We start from the raw sequence: 20,914 nt of genomic DNA, 5'->3' as shown, positions 1-20,914 counted from the left end.
TTCCCATCACTTCGCCGAGCCCCAATCTTCTTCCTTCTCTCTCCTCTTCCCAGGTAGCCCCCTCACTTCCTGCCCCTCCCCACAGTGTTGAATGCCTAGGGTTCATGAGATTTAACTCCTAATGAAACAAATAATTGTTTCTCCCTTTACCCTTTCTCAGAATAGCAAAGAGAGACCTGGAAGAGGCAGCCTCTGCCTTAGCGTTCCAAGGCGAGCATTGGTGATTTTGGGAGGGTCCCGGGGGTGTTGTCCCTCCTTAGTCTTCAGACCTGAACAAGCTGAAGCTGGAGCCACAGGAAAGGTGATGGGGCAAGAGGGGCTGCATGGGCCATGCTCCTCATTTCCCATGTTCCCTGCTGCCTTCAATCTCTAGTGTGCCTGGGATCTCCTGATTGCAGCTGGAGCATTAAAGGGGCTGGGAGGGGTCCTGTGCTTAGCCCCTCCCTCATATGTCCCCTCCCTCCACCCCAGGCCCTCTGATGTCCATCCAGCTTTAACACTGAGGGAGTCCCCTTAGTCCCTAACTGGACACCGAGGCTTTGGGCACTGGAGAGCAGCATAATGCCAGGTCTCTGCTCCGACAGTGGAGCTTGTGGTCTGGTGGGGAGGTAAGCCACCCCCACAGACAGGAACAAGTCTCATTAGGTTTGGCTCAGGACCAGAGGAGAGGCAAAGATGGTAGGTATCAGACAAGGGCCAGAGTGGTCAGGGACGCTTCCTGGAGAAGCATTGAAGAGGCAGTTGAAGTGGGCCTTGGATTCAGCTCTCTTACAGCAGCCCGCTCAGTTCCCCTGATACTTCTTCTTGGAAATTTCCTGCCTTGGGTTTCCATAGTTGGGGCTGGTGCTGGCCATGGTTGGTTGTGACTGGTGGGGGCACACGCAGAACCTGTGGCCTTTCCCTGGTTGTGGCCCTGGGAGTGAGGGGATATGTGCCTAGGAAATGTTTCTACTGGAAGAACATTCATTCTGCAAATATTCCTGAGGGCCTACGATGTGCCAGGAACTATTCCCAGTATTGGGGTTCCTGCCCCCATGGGCCTTACACATCTAGGGTGATGAGCCTCTGCTGGGTGCTGCGGACTATGCTGGAAGCTATTCTGGCAATCACAATCCTTTTAGGGAGTGAGCTCCCCGTCCCTGGAAACAATTACGTAGAGAATGGATAACCACTGCACCAGATCCCCTGGATCAAAGTCCAGCTCTGCCGTGTACTAGCTCCATAACCTTTGGCAGGGTATGTCAACCCTCCGTGCCTCAGTTTCCTTATCTGGGAGACAGGAATAATAATAACCCTATCTCGTAGTGTTGTGGTGAGGTTTAAGAAAGCTTGGAGGCGTAAAGCCTGAAAACAGTGACTGGTACATGGAAAGCACTTGACAAACGGCACCTTTAGATGAAGAGTGGTGACTGCATCCATGATTATCCTCCAGGGGAGCCTTCGCCAGGGGCCAGGAGATGAGGCTCAAGGTCTTGGAGGCTCCACACCCTCTGATCTGCAGATTCTGAGCTGCCCTCTGTCTGGCAGTTCTTCTCTGGCTCCTGAGCTTTGAGGGGCAGGGCTTCAGGTTCCTTGGTGGAGGCTGTACCCTGCATGGAGTCCCTGCAGGCAAGCTCTCCCAGCACTCTGCGGGACGGGTCCTGAGTTCCTCTAGCTGCACATCCTAGTGGTTGTGGTCCAAAACAGGCTCCTCATTTCCCATGTTCCCTGCTTCGTCTCCACTGTAGTCCCAGGCCCTTCAGTCCCTTCACTGATTCTTTTCATTTTTCTAACTCAAGGCAGCTAAGGAAATTTCAGACCCTCATTTGCTGTCATTCTGTTAAGTCACACTGTGACCTTGGGGAATAGTTAACATGTGTGTAATACATGTTCTGGGTTCGGTTCCAGGAAGGCAGTGACTTTGACTCTTCTCTCAGACTAGAAGTACCTAGAAAGTAGGGATTATTTCTTCCCATTCAGACTGGGGCTCCCTGAGGACGGGGCTGTGTCTCCCTCAGAGTGGGGCTCCCTGAGGCAGGGCTGTGTCTCCCCTCAGAGTGGGGCTCCCTGTGGACAGAACCAGCCCCCCACTCACCCTGGGAGCTGCTGGTGCACCTGGCTCTCTCCTCGAGGTTTGCCCAGGCCTCGCCCCTCAGGCAGGAGCCTCTGAGCATTTCCGGGTCTCCTGCTCTGCCTCTGCTTGAAGCAGAACCTCCAGTGACTGGTCACATGCAGCTGGCAATTGACCACGAACATCTTTATTTCCATCTCCCCACCTGACTCCATCCTGGGCCTGCACAGTGTCTTTCTAACATTCTCACTCAGGCTGGACCCATCGGCTTCTGCATCGCTGAGCCAGCTGCAAAACCAGGTGACCTCCTTCTCCTTGTCTTTCTTACTGTCCCCTTTCCCTAATCGAATTATTTTTTCTCTGCATTGTGCACATCAAAGGAAGCTTTGGCTGACCTGGGTTCTCTACACTCACTCAAAACACTCTGAGAACAGTGATGAGATGGGCATAATAAGAGTCTCAGTGCATTGTCAGCAAATGTGGGGCCTGCACCCCTTCCTGTTCTCCTTCCTCCCCACCTGCACCTCCCACCAATGTAGGCTGTGCAGCTAAGCAGTTAACAGACAGATCAGCCTGGGTCAGCTGGAGGGCAGGAGGAGGGTGCCTGGCTCATAGTCCCACCCCCGGCCAAGGATGTGTCTGGATGGGGAGGAGAGGTAAGTGTGGTTAATGGGGTCATGTCAAAGCCATTTTCCAACAGGCTGCAGTGGGGATGTCTCCTGACCCCAGGCGGGTTTCCAACAACCCCCAAGGGATACCAAGGCAATGGCAGGGACAGTCCATACCCCACCCTTCCCTTCTCTTTGGAATTCTGGGTCCTGGTCACAGCCTAGGTTCCAGGCTGCTCTAAGCTCTCCCCAGGCATTCAGGACACAGCTGCCTGCCTAACTCAGGATGAGCAATCATAATAGTCATGATAATGATGGTAATCATCATGAAGCCTGGTTGTAAATGCTCAGAATGCCTCCCAAAGGGCATTCCCTTTCATCATCTCATTTGACAGGCAGGAGAGGTGGCTGAGACCCAGAGGGATCACAGGTTTATGATCCCATAACAAGGTGGCAGCCACTGAGGCTTCCCATGCTATAGAAACTCTCTCTTCTTGACCTTATCTTGCTTTCTGGGATGACTCCAAGACCCAAGGCTCGACCTGCAGCTGCCCAAGGAAGGTAAACTAGAGTGGTGATTAAAAGCCTGGGCTTTGTAGTCAGAAAGATCTCAGTCCAAGTCCCAGCTCTGCCACTATATCATGGGCCTGGGGGCAAGTGGTTCCAGCTGGTTCCAGCTCTCTGAGCCTCAGGTGCCTCATCTGTGAAATGAGATCCTGGTACTCATTGCCTAGGGATTTTCTAAGATGGGCGCAGGGCACCTGGCACTTAGGAAGTGCTCAGTAAGTGGTATCTGTCTTGGTCTTATCCAAGAGGTCCCCTGTTCTATACCACAGGCTATAGATCACCTTGCCCAAAGTCTGGGCCCAGAGACCTGGGGAGAGTGATGACCCTAGAAGGAAGGTGAGGAACGAGCGCCAACAATAATAATAGCAATACCTGATATGTATCAGGCACCATCCTGAGCTCACTGTGTGTATTTTCTCAGCCAAGTCTCATAAAATCTTTATGAAATATTGTTATTATGAGGTCCATTTTCCAGAGGGGAAACTGAAGCACAGGACAGTTCCATATCTGTCCAGGGCCACAGAGCTGACTTCAGAGCCTGCACAGATCTTGTCCGCCTGCCGTTGCAGAGCCAGGTACTGCCAAAGCTACTATTTGAACTCTCCATAGAGTTGCTAGTCCATGGATCAGCAGTTGTGGGGACCGGGGGGGTCTCAGGGTCTGGGGAGTCCTCTTGTGTTACGTGGACATTTCCATGAAAATGTGCAATTCACATTTTCCTTGGGGGAGCTTTCACCAGTTCTCATAAGAGTCCATGACCCCCAAAACATGAGAACAACTCGTCTAGTTCATTGAGCCCATCTCACAGTGAGAGGATGGAGACCTAGCAGAAGTGACTAGTCACATAGCTGCTGGCAGAGCTAACACTGGGTCTCAGTGTTCCTGGCCCCCTGGAATGTTCGAAAGTGATTCAGAGAACAGGCTCTGCCGTTCAGACTGCCTGGTCCACCACTGACCAGCTGTGTCCCTGTGGGCAAGCTACTTAGTCTCTCTGTCCCTAAGTTTTCTCATGTAGAAAGTGGAAGGGAAGTTGTAACAGTGCCTATGACATGAGAATTAAATGGCTAGTCCATGTGAAGAACTTGGAGCAATGCCTGAGGAATTCCGAGTGTCTGGTGAATTTGGCACACTTGGCCCTTCATCACGCCAGTGTGGTATCATTAACTGTAATGATACCACGCTGCTCCAGCCTCCACCTTGCAGTGTGGCCACAGGTAGAGGCCTTCCCTCTCTTTCCTTGGTCCAGGCTGTGCTTAGGTCCACCTGAGCTTTTAATCCCTCCTTTCCTCCACGGCATGCTTCTCAGGAGTTTTCTGTGGGTGCAGTACTTGTTTGTCAAGTCTCCTCTATCAGGATGTGAAGTTCCCACATCTAAGGGCTACTTCTGCCTTTATTTTGTGTCCAAAGCAGGGATGTTCTGGCCTCTGCTTCCCAGGGCATTTGGTACAGGCGAGCTGACCTGACCGAGTCTAGGAAGTTGTACCTCACTTTGGTGGGGGTGAGAGGTAGGAGGAGAGCTTTTTTTTTGGTTTTAATCAATAGCCAGTAATGGTCAGAAAAGACTACTTGAGGGTCCCTGAAAGAAATTGAATTCTCTCTCTGTCTTTCCCTCTCTCTCTTTCTCTCTCTCTTTCAAGTGTGTGTGTGTGTGTGTGTGTGTGTGTGTGTGTGTGTGTTTTGAGCAAGAGAGGAGTAAAGTAGAAAACATCCCACTCATATACTTTTTAGAGCAGGGAACAGATTTTTAAAAATTCAATTGGTACATAAAGTAATAGAAAATGTATTTTGGTTCTGTATTTCTTCCAGTCAAGGGAAAGAAAAAGAAAAGACTAAAGAGATAGAGAAAAAGAGACAGAGAGAGAAAGAGAGACAGAGAGACAGAGACAGAGGCAGAGACATAGAGACAGACAGAGAGAAAACAAAACAAAATAAAATACTCAATGGGTGAAACAAGTAAATGTTCACCAAGACACCCCAAGAAGCCCTGGGAAACATTCTCATCCTGTGGGAATTTAACACTCTGCCACTTAACACCTTTAAACAGTTGGCCGTTGCATTTTTACAACCACAGGCAGCCTGTCACTTCTTGGTACTTGACCCACAGTCCAGGTGAACTAAGCTGCAGATGTGATGAAGCCTGAAGGCTGGAGGCCTTCATTATTGTCTCGCTGTTATTATCATTGTATTGTGTTCAGTACCCACCTGCTGGGGGCTCAAGGTACAAAATTGACAGGGTTCCGCCCTTAATGAGCTCCCATCCCAGTTGGAGAGGCAGACATGTAAATAATGATTATAATAAAAGTCAGGCTGTTATAATTACTATAATAATAGTTCAGATAAAGTGCATGGAGGAGAGATTAATTAATTCTGACTGGGAAATCCGGAACTGCTTTGTAAGGAATAACTGATGAGGCATCTTGGAGGAGGTACAGGATTTCCGTAGGCAGGGCAGGCAGAGGCAGCGGAGGTGGGATGGTTTTTGCATCAGACAACTTGGATTTAATCTTCAACTATGCCACTTCCTGGCTGTGTGGCTTTGGGTTGGTGACTTAACTTCTCTGAGGCTTCATCCATGAAATGAGAATAACGGTGTCCCACTACATATCTCATAGGGCTGTTGTATCAAAAGATAAAGCACATGACATTGTTTTGTAAAATATAAATTGAACAAATATAAAACAAATAGTTATTAGGGGGCATGTGATTACTATATGGGTGAGTGTGACCACTAGGTCCATTATATTCCTATACTGTGTGGAAGTCCATTCTAGCCATCTTTGGGATATGATGACCCCAAGTAGGACTAGACTGCCACCTGCCTAAAACTGTCTCCACAGGAGAAAGAATTTCAGGCAAAGGGGAAGGCAGCTCCAACTGCCTGATACATAGTGGGCCCACGGTAAGGCTTGAGAGAGCCTGCAGCTGTGTGCTGTGCAGGTGTCCCTGGTGTGGGTTCACTAGTCAAACTTCAGGAGATGAGATTGGAAAGGTAGGTGGGGTTAGAATGCAAACTGAGCTTCCACATATGCAGGAACCGTGCGGACACCTGAAGAATTCCTGCATGGAGACTCGGGAGATTGCCCTTGCCTCCAAGATGTTCACAGATCCCAGCACGGAGACTGCTTTAGGTGCCAGGGGCTAGTGGGGTTCTTGGACAGAAAGTGGCACTGATGGGTTGTGTCAGGGCATCTTACTGGAATGTAGATGATAGAATAGGGAACAGTGGCCAATACAGGCTTGTAGGGAAGGACATTTGTAGGTGACAGCTCACACAGAAGATAAGGAGGGGGCAGTGGTAGTGGAGATGGAGAAGCTATGGATTAAAAAAACTATTGTATAAGTAGAATCAGCAGGAACTGAAGACCATGGGAATCGGCCTCATAAACAAAAACTGGCACACAGATAAGACAGCCACAAATGCTGCTAGCAGAGGGAGGGAGGGGGCAACGGATCAAAAACAGCTCCAAGGGCAACTGAAATTCTGCTCCACTGCTGGAGGGAGGATCTGGGAGACAGACACTCAGAAGACCATTGGGTAGAATTGACTACAGCTATCTTGAGTCATACTTTGTGACCCTCCTAAACACAGCAGAAATGTAAACATATGCCCCGGCAAGATGTGTTCCTGGGCGTTCAGAGTGTACCATTCATAATAGCCCCGACTGGAGACTCAGAAATGCTCATCAGCCATGGAGACAAGCAGTCAATCATGATGTGCTCACATCAGTAAATACTACACAGCAACAGTCATGAACAACCGAAAGTTATGTTGCATGTTCTGTGAGAATCTCATGAACATATGAAAACAGCCAGGCATCAAAGACTAAATATTGTAGGATTCCATTTATGTAAATTACAAATCAGATGGCCTATCTGTGGTATTAGAAGTCAGAAAAGCAGTTGCCCAGTTCGGGGAGCAACCAGAAGGAGCATGAGGGATGAGTTTTGTTCTGTTTCTCTATCTGAGTGCTGGTTACATGGTCTGTTTATTTGGTGCAAATTTATTGAGCTTATAATATGCATGCTTTTTTGGATGCATCTGGTATTTCAACAAACATGCTTTTTTAAATGTTCCCTTTCTCCCTTCCAAAAATGGCTCCAAGGATTGTCGCTTGGTGCAGACAGGCAAACAGTGTTGACAGTTAGTTACCCAGACCAGGAAGGCAAAGGGAGAAGCAGCATATGAAGCAGCAAAGAATTTGCTATGGATGAGGCCGAGGTGTCTGTTAGACAATCAAGGGCAGGTGTGAACTTGGCACTCCGAAGTGAGTGTGAGAAGCTTGGACCAGGCCTGGTAGAAGCATAGACCTGAGGGCCATCAGTACAGCGGGCATTGTGGAGCAGGGGGCAGGTCCCCCACGTGGAGTGTGGAGAGTGAAGAGAGCAATGGGTGCTGGGGGTGACGGGTCCTGGGGAGAACCAGGGTTCAGGGGCAAGCAGAGGGGCAATCCTCTGAGGAAGTTGGGAAAGGGGTGATCAGAGAGAGGACAAACTCAGGAAGAACAGAGCGTTATAGAGATCATGGCCAACAGGGCCATATGTTGCAGAGAGGCCAAGCATGGTCATTTTGACAATCACCACCACTGCTGCTGTTATGGCTTTCTTCCATGTCTTTTCTGTCTCAATGAGCTACTATTCAGTTACTCTCCTATCCTGAACCTCACCATTCACGCTTACCATAACTTGGGCCCTTGTTCATTTCTGGAACTGCGTGTGAGCCAAGACTTTCCTATCCCAGGCCTGTGCAATTGATTGCCCTGATCTGAATGTAGAGCATTCTTCCCTGTTAGACTTCCCCTTCTATCTTTCTAAGCCACAGGGGAAAGTAGAGAAGAATGAGGTTTCCCCGAGCAGGCCTGTATGCTTGGGTGGCACAGAGTCCAGAGGATGGGTGGAACAGACAGCAGGCATTGCAAAGAGAGGGCGTCTGTCTCTGCTTCATTCCTTCTGCGACGACTCTCTCTGGGCCTGCATTTCCCCATGCTTAAAGTGTGAGTGTTACCTAACACATTCACCCATAGGGGCCACCTGTAACTTCTAGCTGGAGAAAAGTGGAAGCTTTGTAAGCAAATGAAAATCTATGTTTCTATTTGGGTATCTGCAATGTGAAATGAGGACGTTTAAAAACAAGAATCCTTCAAATTAGCATAATAATAATAGCTCCTGTTTATTGAACCTTACTGTGTGCCAGGCACTAGGCTGAGCATGCACTTTTGTGATCCGATTGAATTGTCACATCCACCCTGTGGGGGTTATGCAATTATGACTCCTACTTAATGGCTGGGGAAATTGAGGCACAGAGAGTGTCAGTACCTTGGCTGAAGTGTCTCAGCTAATAAGCAACAGAGCTGGGATTTGAACCCAGACAGCTCCAAGTGTCTGCAATGAAATGTGACTATTGATTTGAATACAGGGAGTGGTGGCAGAAAACTATGCATAATCTAAATCCACAGACAGTCCATAGGCTCTTTATTTTGGGTTTAGAATGCCCTACTTGATGGCTTGGCAGCAGATTTATTTACTTTCTATATTCCATTTGATTTAAGCAAATATTAAGATGAGTTACATTTCCCTTAAGCCCACATTGACCACCTGCAGGAAACAGTGTGGATAGCATGGTAGGCAGTTTGGTCCACAAATTTAAGTAAGCAATAAATATCACATTTTCTTTATTTTGTTTGCACTGCCATGAAACTGACCCTGAACCCCAAACCTCCTACTGAGTTGGTGGGAAATTCCGTTTCTGTCATGACTGGGACTTTCCCTTCCCATTCAGTCCAGGGTTGTGCAAAGGTCCTGGGGTCCTTTGAAGCGCTGGCTGACCTCTCACAGCCTCGCAGTGACTTCAGAGCTGCCCTGCTCTCTCTGCTTCTTCCAGATACCTCAAATTATTTCCTCCCGAGCTTAGGCTTGTGTACAGAACAGGAGGGGCAGTGACCTTAAGCATCTTTCATTTTCCACCCTGAGGCCTGGAAAATAGAAAAGGGCAATAGGGAGGATCAGGACAAATTAGTGTGTGTGAGTCTGTGGGGAGCCCCTGCCTGCTAGAGAAGCAGGAGCCACCCAGGCCGTGCCTTCCCCAAACGTGTAAATAAACTGAGCCCAGAATGTGTCCTGGGGTGGCAGGAATGGGGCTAGCAGTGGGACTAGTTGGAGCAACCAATCTAAAAGGCTTCTTGGAGAATCCATGGGGACCTGGGGTGAAGATCAGTAAGCCCAGAATATCCTCTGTGCCCTAGAAATGGAGAAAGAAGGAATATAGACAGTCCCCAACTTAGGATGTTTCAACTTAGGATTTCTGACTTTACAATGATGCGAAGGCAATTAGCATTCAGTACACTCCTAGACTTATGATCTAGTGATGTCCAGAAAAACCTAAACCCATCGTAAGTTGAAAGTATTGTAAACATTCAACTTATGTAACCTCATCGGAAGTCAAAAAGCATCTGTATTAGTCTGAACCTGGAGCCCTTAGCCTATGGAAGGAGCCGAGTCACTGGCTTTGACTCCCTCCACTTTGACTCCCTTAGCTAAGAGGGTCCACCTTAGCTCCACAAGGACAGCCGTGGCAGGGCAGGCCAGAGGCATCAGGATCTAAGCACTGGAGGGCTTTAGGGTCAGCTGGTTCAGCCTCCTCCTCATGTTAAAGAGCTGGGAGAAGGTGTGCCTCTCATAGAGCGACTCTGTTGAGTGCTCCCTCTTCCCATGGGTATCTACAGTGTCTGAGAATCCAGGCATTCCTGTGTTCAGTCTGGTTGCCCTCACCCAGCTATGCAGCTCCACTTCGGCAGGCCGCCAGTGGGGACAAAGGGCTGGAGTTAGGGAGGACATGTGATTTTAACCTTGTTAGAGTTCAAAGGTTGACAACAGAAAATCGAAGCTTTAAGATAGCTCTTTTGTAAAAACTAGGATATGCTGTAGGTGTTAAGTGTTTAACCTCTGGCCGAAGAAACCTGGGTTTGAATTCTCGCTCTGGCCTTAATCAGCGGTGTGACCTTGGGCAGTTTACTTAACCTCTCTGAGACTCCATTTTCTCCTCCATAAATGGGAATAATAACAGTCACTTTGTAGGATTACATGAGTTTGTGTGTTTAAGACATTTTCAGTTAGTAACACATATGATAATAGCTATTAGAGCTATGATTATTGTTATGTCTGGCAGCAGGAGGTTCCTCTGTCTCCTCTATATGACCCAAACTACAAACTGAACTTGGCCCCAAATTTAGAACATAAGCACGTAGTTTCAAATGCCTTAAGGTGCTCTTGCTTTAATTATTTTAAAAACAGCATCATTAACTGATCATTAATGAGTAAAATAATTTATGTCATATGATTTTCAAGCCCTGGTCAAATATACTATGGTACCTTTCTCCTTAATCACTCACATAATCACTCTATCTTTAGCCAAGTGTATATTGGCTCTCTTTCTCAATGATTTAAAATCTAGCTTCCTTCTTATATTTCAGGCTGACATATCATCTACAGTGGCTCCAGGCCTCTTCCTTCCATGACTGGAGACTTTGAGGTCCTAGAAAGAATCCAGGTTTTGTGGTCAGAAAGATCTGAACTGAAATTCTGGTCCGACCCCTTGCTGTCTGTGTAGCTTTAGGTAAATATCTTGTCTCACTGTGTGTGTCACATCATAGGCTACAGGGTCAATTGAATAAAATAAAATCTACCAAGCCCCTGGTGCAGAGTAAGCATCATTGAACATTAGTCCTTGCCTTGTCCCTTTTCATTTTTCTTTCTCTGGCATGACTTCGGCTGTCCTGGAATGCATTGTTAGAGAAGGCCCTGGAAGAGGAGGCTCAGGCTGTCTGCAGCTCTAGGCCTTCCTTCAGGTAGCTTCTGGAAAATAGCTCTCCAGTGCAAAGAAGATCAATTTCCATTTTACTTTCAAGGATGAGTGAAATGCCACTCTTCCAAAGGAATTTCTAGAAATGCTGCTATTCGATATCACTGGTCTCACATTTAGGGGCCCTTCCCTTAGCCACATTGGAGTTACGGCCTTGTCTCACTGAGATCCTGATGACAAATCCATATTTATGCCCTCAGTGCAACCTTTTAGTCCTACTCAGTCCCTTTGAGGTCACCCAGTTCAGGCAATGACCAGTCCTGCCCAAAGGAATGATCCCAGGAGCCAGGCAGACCTGGCTTTGAATCTGGCTGCACCGTCTCCCAGGTATGTGATGCTGTGAGCTTGGCTTCACTTCCCCAGATCTCAAACTTTTCATCCTAAAATGTGGGCTAAGGGTGGTTCCTGAGGCTTGCGTTAATGAGGTGGTGGGTGTGCAGGGACAAGAGATGCAGGAGGAGTTTGAGTGGGGAGGGACCGGATGGCCACATCCAAAAGGAAGCCACCCACTGGCCACACAGGTCTGCAGAGTGCTGGGCACATTGCTGAGCTCTTGGGGAAGAGCTGGCCTAGCCCTCACAGTGGACAGAGAGTGGGAGTCAGATATGGAGAATGCTGCCATGGTGGAACCCCCAGAGCTCCAGGGCAGGGGAGAGAACGTCATGCAGGTGTGGAGAACTGGTGTGCTAAAGACAGGTGCTCATTCACAAGATCCAGGTAAGGTCATGCCTTCCTGGGAGCATAAGCTAGGAAACCAGTACAGGGCAGATCAGAACTGAGAGGAGGCAAAAGTTGTCATTTTCTGTCTTTGCTAAGGTTTGTTCTGTGGCCTCTTCAAGGAAAACTATAGAAGAGACTGAATTTGGCACTTGGAATGGTGACACATACACACACCATTGCTTGAAATGACCTTTTTGCTCACTGGGTAAAGGCCAAACTGTAGTGTTGTGACTAGCTGCGGAGCACGCTGGCTAGATTCAACCCTGGTTCTGCTAGTTGATAAAAGAAGCCTTGTTTTTGTCCTCTGTGGAATGGGGACAGCAGTAGCACTCTTGTTGCAGAGATTATTGTGCAAATTAAGCAGTCAGCCCATAAGCAGTGCTCAGAACTGTGCCCTGCACATAGCCGAGGAAACACTACTGCTATTAAACCAGGAAAATCTTGAGAACAGGAACCTTTTCTCTCTCCCTCTTCCCAGCACCGATCTCGTGCCTTTGTGTTCAGTGTGTATTTGCTAAAGATGGTGACGTGTAGCTGGCCCTCTGAGGGGGGTTCATTTCCGCACAGAAATGGAAAGGGGAGAACTTGGGGGAAGACTGTGTCTTATGTGGTCTTGCGGACAAAGTTCCAGGGCCAGAAAAAAGCAAGATTGTCCAGGTTGTAAGAGCCAGGGCTGGTGGTTGGAGGCCTGGCAGTGTGGGAGGGCTGGAGCAGCGAGGCTTCCTGGAGGAGGTGAGATGGTCAACTGACCTAAGGGGAAGGTAAGAAGAAAGTATGGCAAGAGGAAGGAGGCACCACAGGAACTGAGGGGCAAAGGGTGGGCTCGGAGAATGTGTAAATCTCAGTTCTCTTTGCTCATAAAGTTCTGCAGATGCATATTTCTGTCAGTTTTATATTAACATTTACATAACAAGTAGATTGAGAGATTGCATTATTTACATATATATGGGAGGCCGGCTGGAACTGGGGATCCTCAAGCCTCTACATGACGTTTTATTGATTAATAAATTAGACACTTACAGATCAGGCACAAATCAAATCCATCCATTTCAGGCACCCATCAGGTGCAAATGAATGTAAATTGGCAGCTTCATTTGCATAGGGAAAGCAAACCATTTAGTTGTCATTTGTCATATGCACCCTTGAGAGGCTGTAATTTGCCTAGTAGAGCCAGCCTGCAGCAGGGCCGCCCTTGCTTTCTGGGGTGATTTCTGAGACTGCTCCAGCCAGGGGCGAGCAAGGGAGTGGCCTATGGAATTCTCCTGTGTCCTGCTCCCCTCCTGGAATCACCAGCACGGCCCCAGAGGAGGACAGCAGAGCCAGGGCCAGGTGGGGACACTGCCTTGTCACAGAATCAGAAATGAGGTGGCCAGGACTGAAAAATCTTCAAATCCATCTATGCCCACTTTGTATTTTATAGATGATGAGCTGAAGTTCAGAGAGGGGAAGTGACTCTCCTAAAGTCACACAGCAATGTAGCTTCAGTGCCAAGACTAGAACCGAGTTCTCCTTACTCCAAGCTCATTACCTTTGCCATGATGCCCTAGTGGTTCTTTCTAACAGGAAATAAAGGAGCAGGGTATGGAGCTTCTAGAATCACTGACCCCTGACTCAGTTTCCTGAGGCAAGGGTTGGAGGTCAGGGGGTGGAGGTTCAGGATAAGAATGAGTTGTTACTATTAGGATCCAGTTTTCTATAAGCTTCTGTCATGGCCTGATTTCAGGGCACCTGGAGGGCCCCTCTCTCCTGGGCATATTGACCACCATCCCTTTGGCCCCCCAAGTTCCTTTAAAGACAAAATAAAGGTCTTTTGTTATACATGAAAAGACACAGTTTAAAGGCTGGTTGGGTTGCCAACAGAGTGAGTAAGAAGGAGCGCCTCGGCCCCCTGCCTGCGTGAGCCAGGCCTCCAAGAAAGATGGAAAAGGTACAAAAATGGGACACCAGAGGCCAAGCTTTATCTACTTCACAGCCAAAGACAGACAAGAGATGAGGGCTGCAGGGGTGTGTGTGTGAGTGAGAGAGAGAGTGTGTGTGTGTGTCAGTGTGTGTCAGTGTGTGTTAGAGGTGTGGCGGGTGGGGGGTGGGGAAGCAGTAAGTCAGGGTAGGGGGAGGTGGCTGACCTACAACATCAGTTATCAGGGCAGGCAGGCATCCAGATGATCTGTCCTGGTTATGGGACACCTGTTAGAGGCAGGGGGATAACTGAATTGACTCTGATGGGATTTTTCTACATTTTAAAATCTGCATGTGTTTTGTTTTGGTAGGTTAGGGCATCAAATTTGGGTGTAGTTTTATTTTATTTTTAAAATCTCTCCCTCTGTGTGCTAAGAAAACAGGCTAATGGGGACATTATCCCCCAGTTTTCCTGTACCCCTGTTGTTCACAATGATGAGGAAAACCACATTTAATTTTCCTGCAACTGCTGGGAAGTGCCATGCAGCTTGGGCTGGCCTCCCCAGCCCCTCCCCCTGCCCTTCTATGCAGACACAGTTGGATGGCAATTGGAAGAGTGCTGGCCCTGGGAAGACCCAGCTTTGAGCCTCAGGTTGTGTCTAATCATCTCTCTGTCCTTGGGCCAGTCAACTCACCTGTTCGTGCTGCCACAGAGACAGAGGTACAGGAGCTCAAGCACAGACCCGGGGGTGGCATTCCTGCTCTGCTGCAGGCTGGTTTGGCATGGCCACGGGACTGCCTTGTGGCCTTGGGTGTCTTAAACTTTCATAGCAAGCTTCATGTGTTCATGAGTAAACAGGGCCAATGATGGAACTTATTTCTGGTGCAATCATACATGCCCATGCATGCCAGTTCCTGCCCAGGGGCTGGCACAGAGTAGGTGCTCAGTGGATCAAAGGTATTATTCATAGCCTCTGTGGTAAAGTCTTGTTATGCCTTCTTCATAGGGCTATCGGTTTAAAAAAAAAAAATCACCTAAAGATGCTTTAGGGTCCTAAAGCACTAAAAACCAACCAAACAAAAGAGAGTTGGCTTTATGATTAAATTATCCTTCACCACTTTGATCCATGGGGCTGAGGTCCACGGTTAGGGCATGGTGGGGTGTGGGTGGGGTGTGCCCCATTTTGTGTGAAACCCACTCTTGCTGAGTTAGGTGGGCGATGCATCAAGGGGCCTGTCTGCAAGAGCAAAACTGGAGGCCAGAGTCCTCCAGAAGGAGGACAAGGAGGGGTTCAAATTCACCATGCATTGAGCATTTATTGAGCACCTGCTGTGTGGCAAGGACCTTCACAGGTGTTATCTCATTTGGCCCAGTGACACATAGTCTGTTGTTCCTCTGGGCTTCAAATGGCCCCTTGAGCCCCTGAAGCAACAGGACCATGGTAACAAAAGGAAAGCTCACACCTACTGAGACACCTTGCGTCACAGTGCATGTTTGCACACTCAGTCTCCCTAATGCCATTCTGATGGCAGATTTGCTAACTTGGCCCAGTGCCTGTGTGTCTGTCCTTCCCTTAGTACACACTCATCTTCCAGACAGGTGCATTCACATCCACTGCAGGCCCTGCACCTTACACTCAGCCCCAGTTTCTGCCCATCATACAGAAGACAGAGTCACAAACATGACACAGGCTCAGGGAAGGCATGAGTGGCTGTCATCCCTGATTCCCTCTTTTTTCTTTGAAACCCCTGTGGGGTCCCACATAGATGCAGCTGCCTGGTTCTAAGCTAGTGCTTTTCAAACTGTTGTGCTCCCAGGATTCCTCCATAGGAAGGGGCTCTGGAGTAGGGGGCAGGCCAGGGCCCTGGAATTCTGGTGCATGTGGGAAACAGCAAAATTTATACAGTCCCCTCGCTAGCCCCTGCTTGCTGGTTCCATCCCAGCTACCTTTGGGAAAGCTGGTCACCTGTTCTTAGGGGCAGGAGATGAGGGAGGTGCAGAGAGCAGTTGTCCTCTTAGAGCTGTGTGCAGACAGGAACCTCTCTGCCTCACCTACCCACTTCCCCCAGGAATCCACACCCTCATACCACCCTCCAGCTTCCCTTGAGATTGGGGCAAGCCTGTGCCTTGGGTAGTGGGCTGGGGCTCTGGGCCTTTTCTTCTTGCAAAATTGGCTGGATGCTCAGCCTTCTCGCTCCATGGGGTCCCACTCAAATATCCCAACTCCCTTGCTGTTGTCCACCTTCCTGGGCACCCTCTAGGCTGAGCGTGACTTTTATCTGAATTTGTCCCTCCTCCCAGAATGGCAGTCAGTAGGCCTTCGGTCCCACATCGCCATTTAGTTTTTCCATGTTTTGCCCTGCACTGGTGCAAGCTTGCCCCAGCTCCCTGCCACCTCTTCCCAGCAGGACCTCCCAGTATGCCTTGCAGCTGGCAGCACCACATACAACGTCTGGCTCTGTGAGGACCCATCCTCTCTGGCTGAGCAGCACCATAGTACCCCATAAAGACTCCCTGTCTTCCTTCTGGTCTTGGAGGCATGGCGTTAATCCTTGAGAAACTCTTCAGCCAGCCCATTCCACAGATGAAAATCCAAGATCATGGAAGAATGGAACATACCTTTTGCTTCAAAGCCCACAGCTAGTTCAGTCTCAAAAAGCGGCCATGTTTGGGAAGGGGTGCAGCACTGCTAGCAGCTCCCCTGTCGTCTGTGTTCAGCTTCTCCCACCCCTCCCTTTTCATCGGTGTCTTTATTCTGTTCTATTCCAAGATGTAGGAGATTGATAAGAGGAGGTGGGTCAAGGTGACATTGCCAGCACGTGATACAGTACAGCCCAGCCTGAGCTAGAACCTCCTTGTCTGGACACCTCCCAGCCTCCTCCCCTCCCTACCACACAGTCCCTCAAGGGCAGAGCCCAGAGCATCTTGTTGCTGTTTAGTGAATCTTGAGTGATAATTATATGTATAAAATTCGACTGCTTAAACCGTTCAGGATTAATCGGCACCAACACACAGAAATGTGCCTTGCCTGTAATTAGTGATTCTCTGGCAAATGCATTTTGCAAAATAGCACTTGATTTTAATAACACGCTGTTAGTATTAGAAAGCTGTGCATATTTTGTTTCAAATTGTCAAAGAAGCCCCCTCTCTCTGGCTCCTCCAGCCCCCAGCCTCAGCTTATAGGTGCCTGGGACTCTGAGATCCTGTCTGGGAAGGGAGTGTCAGTGCCCTTTCTAAACCTCTCCCCACTCCAATCCCCATTCCTTCAGGGCACCTCAAGAGTGCCTTGCTGCTGGCAGGTTCCATGTGAGAATCCCAATCCTTCTCATCCTCCCTTCCTTTCCCCTTCCTCCTCTCTTCTCTCCTCTATTCAACATACTATGGCATACACACTTTTCCTGTTCCCTCCTCTTCTCTCTCTCTTTCCTTCCAGCTGCACAGTCCTCTCTGACTCTAGTTGTGTCTCTCTAGCGACGCGGCCCCATGCCTTTGAAGGAAGGACTTGGAGTCTGCCTCCCTGCACTCTTCACTGTCTCTCTAGTGGCTTCTCCCGCCTGGCCTGTTTGTTCCAGTGCATATGTCATTGGTCCTCTAACTCTCAGCTTGCCTGGGACAGAACTGAGATAATGTTTCCACCCTGCTCCTGGCTGCTGGGCGCGGCCCCTCTGAGGGTGCTCGGTGGTGATATGGGGTTGGCAGCCTCCCCAGCTACATTCACGGCCAAGCATCTGCCATGGAGACCATGAAGGGGCTGGCTAGCCAGGCCTGGGCAGAGGGGGACAGGCCTAAGGTAGGGCAACTCTCCACCCCTCCCTCCCCCTACTGCAGCCTGCACCAGCCTCCAGAGGCCCCTCTCTTTGCTGGCACCACTGTGTCAGCACAAAGCCAGCTGCTCGTCCTCCTCAGATTGTATGAACAGCAGCGGCCATTAGAGAGGACCTTCCTGATGAGGATGGGAGTTATAGAAAAGGACAGGAAGGCCACAATGCTTCTGGCTATGTCGGACAGATGGCTGGGTGGTTAGGCGGGACCCAAGTCTGCAAGGGAGGGGGCTTCTCCTGCAATGGGAGCATAAACCTAGTGTTATCTCTTCTTTCCCTGCTCCAGCCCCAGAAATGACCCGCCTCCCATGTTCCAGAACCTCCCACCCAGTTGCCCAGGCTGGAGCCCAGAGTGTCATGCTTGCTCCCCCTCCCTGCACCTCCTTCTTCAGCCCACATCCTTAAGCTGCCTGTCCTGTCTCCCAGCCCCTCTGCACTCCTCCACCCCTTCATCACTGCCGTACGCCAGAACTGCAGCATCATCTCCTCTCGGGCTGGGCTTCCTGTTTCCTGCTACAGTTCTCATGGTTGCCAGAGGATTCTGCCTAAAACCAAAGCTGAGTCTCATCACTAGATTACGTAAAATCCTTAAGGGGTCTCTGTCACCTCAGAGTCAGGCCCGAACTGCTCCACCTGGCCCTGCCTACCTTTGCAGCCTCATCACGCACTCTGTCCTACACACCCTTTATATCCATATACGCCACATTGTCCCAGCACCACTCTGCTCTTGTATATGCTGTTCCCTCTGCCTGAAATGCCCTTCCATGCCCCTTCTCCTCTGAGCAATTCTAATGCCTAGGATAGTGCTTGGCACATGGAGTGTGCACATTTCAAGTTTATTGAATGAATGATAAATCTTACTCATCATTTCATCCCCAGCTCAAATGCCTCCTTCTCTGGGAAGGCTTTCTTTCCTGCCCTATAGACTCACCTGCTTCCCCTGTTTGTTATCAGGGCACCTTTTACACATCACCTTTCCTATCCCTGTTGTATTCGTCAGCTCTTGCTGAGTAACAAACCACACTAAAACTCAATGGCTGAAAGCAGCAATGCTGAGCCTGGTTTGACTGGAGAGGCTGTGCACATAGCTCTGCTCTCATGGCTGTCATCTTACCCCTGAGACCAGCAGGCTGGGCCACGCATATTCTTGTCATGGCCATAGTGGAGGCACAAGAAGACAAGAGGACCCTATGAGGTCTCTTGAGTCTGAAGCCTGGAACTGTACATCACTTCCACTTTATTCTGTTGGCCAATGCAAGTCATATGGTCAAATCCAAAGTCAAGGGGTGTATTCTCTGCCCCTCACGGGAGGAACTTCAAAGTCTTATAGAAAAGAATGTGAATACAGGGTTGGATGGGCAGATTTAGGACCATACCAGTGTTTGAGTCCTGGTCCCACTGCTTATCAATATAGACCAGTCATTCCACCTCTCTGAACCTCAGTTTTCTTGATTTTAAAGGGTTGTTATGAGATTTAGAATCATTCATTCACTCCCTCAGCACATATTGTATTGATTACCTGCTGTGTGTTGGACACTGTTCTAAGTACTGAAAACACAGCTGTGAACAAAACTGACAATCTATGGTGAACACTGAGTTCAGTGTCTGGCCCAAGTAGTGAGTCCCCTAACTCTTTCCCTGACCCCTGCAGAAGGGGTGGTTCTCCTATGGTTAGCACCCCCGGGGTTTGCCCTGGTCATGCTCAGATCTGCCCTCTCTCTCCCCACTGCTCAGTTCAGCCCCCACTGAAAGTGCTGAGCTCTCTGCTGCCCCCAGACTCTCCACTTCCATTTCCTCTGCCTGGAACCCCCTCGCCCACCCACCTTCAGGCTTCTGAGCCTGCTCCCCTGGCTCAGTTCAAGCATCACTTCTCTTGGGTAACATGCACCACAGTTTGTTATAATACGGTAAACCTTCCAGGACAGAAGCCATGTCCTGTTCATTTTGATGCCCCTAGTGCTTGGAATACAGTAGGCACTCAATATGTGTATTGGTTGAACGACAATGAATGGATGACTAAGTGTATCCTGAATGATCTGTAGTGGCTCAAGGTGGGGTTGTGTGGGAGCCATCAATGTAAGGACATTAGAAATGATGCTAGCCAGCTTTCCTGGGGCATTACTAGGTGCTTACCCTGGGCCAATGCTCTGAAGTGCACAGGACCAAGACCCTGCTCTGACTCACATCTATGGTCAGTAGATTATCAAGGAGGGAGCAGCATAGGAGGTGAGCATGCAGGTCTGCAACCAGACCTCCCAAATTCAGATCCAGGCTCTACCATTCACTAAGCTGGGTGAGCTTGGCAACTTACTTAATCCTCTATACCTCAGTTTTCCCCTCTGGAAAGTGGAATCATAGTAGTATTTATTTCATAGAGGTGTTGGAAGAATTCATTGAACAAATATTTATTGGTCACCAGCTGGAGAGAGAGCAGGGAACAGAATAAAATTAGCATAGGATTGAATAAGATGTTACATGAAAAATGCTTAGTACAGGGCCAAGTTCATAGCACACAGTAAGTGTCCACAATAGTTCTTATTGTTGTCTAATTGAAGCCTATTATTTGACAGTGAAGAAACTGAGGCCCAGAGGGAGCTAGGCATTCACCCAAGGTCACACAGCAAATTAGGGACCAGACTGGGACTAGCATCCAGGTTTCCTGATGTTCAAGCCGTGCACAGGGCGTTTTATACTTCACCGACTACTTCTACTTGGAAAGGGGGTGAACTGGGAGATGAGGAGTCAGAGAAAGTGCGTGGGGAGCAGGAGGAAAACAGGCCTGATCTGCCCTTGGACCCCCTCTTAGCTCATGTGAACTTTGATTGAGTGATTCAGTCTCTGTTGTCATTGCCAAATTGTCCGTACTAATGGAGTTAATTCCAAAGGGCAGTTAATCCCATAAACTCTCTCCCCAGCTCTGCCACATGCACACTATGCCATCGAGTGTGTGTTGCTGGTGGGTGGGTGTGCGAGGAGAGGCTGCTAATTAACCCCCCTAATTAGGCTTTGCACAGACTGATACTGAAATGAGCCTGCCTTCTGCAATGCACATACACAGGTGGTAGGGAGGCATCGGGGCAGGGAATGCTGGTTAGCATGAAGGTTCCAAAAGGAATGAGCAGGGAAATGGATAATCCACATGGAGGCCTGGCTCTGTGAGTTGAAGGAGGCTTAAGAACTTCTCTGCCTTTGTCCAGGGGCCACATCAGAGAGAAAGACTCTACAGCTTGCCCAGAGTCGAGCTTAAATGGAGCAGCATGATTTTTGTCTGAAAAGTCTGAGATGGGACCACTGGAAAGGTGTGCATTTTAAGAAGGATTTGCTTCCCCATCTTGTGCTTTCTGTGTCTTGCAGCACGACCTGGCCCTCCACCTAGGAATCATACCTTCATCCCCC

The 20,914-nt window shown here is 49.0% G+C and overlaps 1 protein-coding gene and 1 long non-coding RNA gene across 2 annotated transcripts in view; one reads left to right on the top strand and one right to left on the bottom strand.

The window, feature by feature from the left end:
• LRFN2 (leucine rich repeat and fibronectin type III domain containing 2) overlaps positions 1-20,914 on the top strand; it is a 197,234-nt gene that overhangs the window by 49,310 nt on the left and 127,010 nt on the right. The gene's annotated exons all lie outside the window — the stretch shown is intronic.
• LOC134810297 (uncharacterized) lies at positions 8,678-16,518 on the bottom strand. The gene is made up of 2 exons (XR_010157999.1): positions 16,317-16,518; positions 8,678-9,194 (listed from the first exon to the last, which is right to left on the bottom strand). It is a non-coding gene; the product is annotated as an uncharacterized LOC134810297 (long non-coding RNA).

Source organism: Pan troglodytes, chromosome 5, assembly GCF_028858775.2.
Source record: "Pan troglodytes isolate AG18354 chromosome 5, NHGRI_mPanTro3-v2.0_pri, whole genome shotgun sequence".
NCBI lineage: Eukaryota > Metazoa > Chordata > Mammalia > Primates > Hominidae > Pan > Pan troglodytes.
The sequence above is the reverse complement of the archived record's forward strand: the minus strand, read 5'-3'. Positions and strand labels throughout refer to the sequence as shown.